General features: G+C 35.6%; 1 non-coding gene across 1 annotated transcript; it reads right to left on the bottom strand.

The window, feature by feature from the left end:
* Nucleotides 1-1,419: 1,419 nt before the first annotated feature.
* Nucleotides 1,420-1,581, bottom strand: LOC128591113 (U1 spliceosomal RNA). Its single transcript, XR_008381538.1, has one exon. It is a non-coding gene; the product is annotated as a U1 spliceosomal RNA (small nuclear RNA).
* Nucleotides 1,582-2,547: the final 966 nt, after the last annotated feature.

The following is a 2,547-nucleotide window of genomic DNA, read 5'->3' as shown; positions in this document are numbered from 1 at the left end:
CTGAATGATGAACTTTTAAAGCTCATTTGTTTCCAATGTAATTCCCCAAGAACTCTACACGACAGGTGTCAGCATTTAAAATTAAAAATAAAGACTCGTGAGACTGAATTTCTTCATGTAGATCATTACTTAGGAAAGCCTAGAACGGGAATTCATGCTCTGATTTTTCTGACTCTAACCTGAAGTCTACCACACTAAGTTGGTATGCACTAATATTTAAAAACGAATATTTTAGGAAATACTTTTTCAATGATTTTGTATGATGCCCAGGCTGTGCTTTAAAATAAAATGTCTTCAGCAGTTCTAAGCAGCTCAGTCTCCAGATGCTACGACCTTGGTTCATTTTTAATAAGCCCTTGAGATAAAAGCATCATTTCTCAATTAAAGGTGTTTTAAACTAATACTGTAGAAGGACTGATCCAGGCTGCATGCCAACCAACCACACCGTTCCTCTCTTTAAAATTCACTAAAACCCAGCTATTAGAACACTGTTACTTTTACATTTAACTATGTTTTTCTCTGTATTCTTCATTCAATTTTTGAATTTAGGACATATATTTTATTAATTTGAGTGAAGAAAAAATAGGCACATCTATTTCATGAACCAAGTAAAATGAAAAAACTAATAACCATGCTTTTATTGCAAAGCAGGAAGTGAAACTTTTTTGATTTTAACATCTCTTGAACTGTTCAGTTCAAGAGATGTTAGGTTCTTTGGTTGTGGCCATGATAATCACTGCCTTATAAAATCCAGGAGAAACTCAGGCCGTTCAGAGGCTGTCTACAGGTGTTAGTTTTCTATCTTGCAATTGTTGATACTGTTATATCCTGAACTTCACAGTAACTTAGGAAACAACTTGAGAAAGGTGGGAATGAAACTACATAATTTTGGGTGCTCACCAAGTTGCGCCTTCTCCTACAATTCTTGGAGGAAGGTTGGAAAGCCAGGTATAAAGGCAAGCCTTGGGTGCTCATGTGGAATTGTATATGACTGCACTCTGCAAGCTGGGGAGAGCTAAGCTATAGGCCATTTCTGTTCACGGACCACATACTTGTTATATTATATTATTATTATTATTATTATTGTTGAGACCGAGTCTCACTATGTCACCCTCAGTAGAGTGCTGAGGTGTCCCAGCTCACAGCAACCTCCAACTCTTGGGCTTAAGTGATTCTCTTGCCTCAGACTCCCAAATACCTGGGACTACAGGTGCGTGCCATGATGCCCAGCTATGTTCGTTTTGCAGTTGTCATTGTTGTTTAGCCTGGGCTGGACTCGAACCCGCCAGCCTCATTGTATGTGGCTGGCACTGTACCACTGTGCTACGGGCATTGAGCCTACCTGTTATATTATTCATGGTCTATTGCCAGTCTTCTTATACCTATGGTTACCAGAGATTTTTTTGTCTTTATGATTATCAGGGAAAAGTGCAAATGCAGTCCCACATTACTACAAATGAGGGAGTTGGGTATCCCACATTGAGAAATTGCAAGAGTCAGCACATGCAGAGTGCAGTAGATAGGCCTGGCATTGGGAAAACCACCTTCATGATCACGGTATCTCCCCTGCCAGGTAAGTATGGGATTTCACTTTGTATGTTTCTTTACCTGTATCTTACCAATGAACAAATGTGGAGTTTGGGAGTATCTGAGCTTTTGTGAAGGTGAAAAAATGAGATTTTAGACACTCATTCCTGAAAGTTGGCCTTCAAAATCTGATATTTTTTTCCCTACCTTTTCAGCTTTTCTTCTTCTCCCCTCCCTCCCTCTCTTCCTTCCTTCCCTCCCTCTCTTTCTTATATATAATGTATTAGGTAAATTTTATATCCTACAAGCTGGATATTCATTTGTTCTTCAAACAAACTTATTAATGAGCTATTTCATCGATTTTTTTTTGCTAGCTTGCATTTTGAGTTTATGATATTTTTTTCTCTGCTTCTATAATCTAAGAGAACATTTTCTCAAACTCCTCCAAATTTTGATTTTCTTAATGCCAATTTGCTTAAACCAATGATAGAATGTGATATGTCTTTCTCCTTAAGAGAAAAAAGTAACACCTCAATTATATTTCATGATTTAATTAGCTCTCCTTTCTCTTTCTCTCTCTCTCTCTCTTACATACACAATAGGACTTCCTACGAAAATTGTTACTATATACTAATAATATGAAATGGGATGTTTATTCTATAAGATTCCATTCTCAATTCCCAAGTTACTCACTACTGTTTGATCACAGTGGCTAAGCAAATAATCAGAAATGTGGGTAAATATTTCTATGTAAGAAGGCACATTGCAGTAAGACTTATAATGATTTTCAACAATAAATAAAATATATGACAAAAGTAATGTTTAAGTAAATCATGGGATATCTGTGATAGTGTGTTTTGTATTCATTAAAAGTATTTTTTAAGACTGTTTTGAAAGAGTATTTTTAATGATGTGGGGAAAATTAAATAGTTGGTAAAAAACAAAATGACATAAAATTACAAAGATGAGAAATAAAGTCTTAAATAAATTAATCCAAAATAAAAATGTTATACTTTATAT

This window comes from Nycticebus coucang, chromosome 7, assembly GCF_027406575.1.
Source record: "Nycticebus coucang isolate mNycCou1 chromosome 7, mNycCou1.pri, whole genome shotgun sequence".
In the NCBI taxonomy this organism is placed as follows: Eukaryota; Metazoa; Chordata; class Mammalia; order Primates; family Lorisidae; genus Nycticebus; species Nycticebus coucang.
This window is presented reverse-complemented; position numbering and strand designations above follow the sequence as displayed.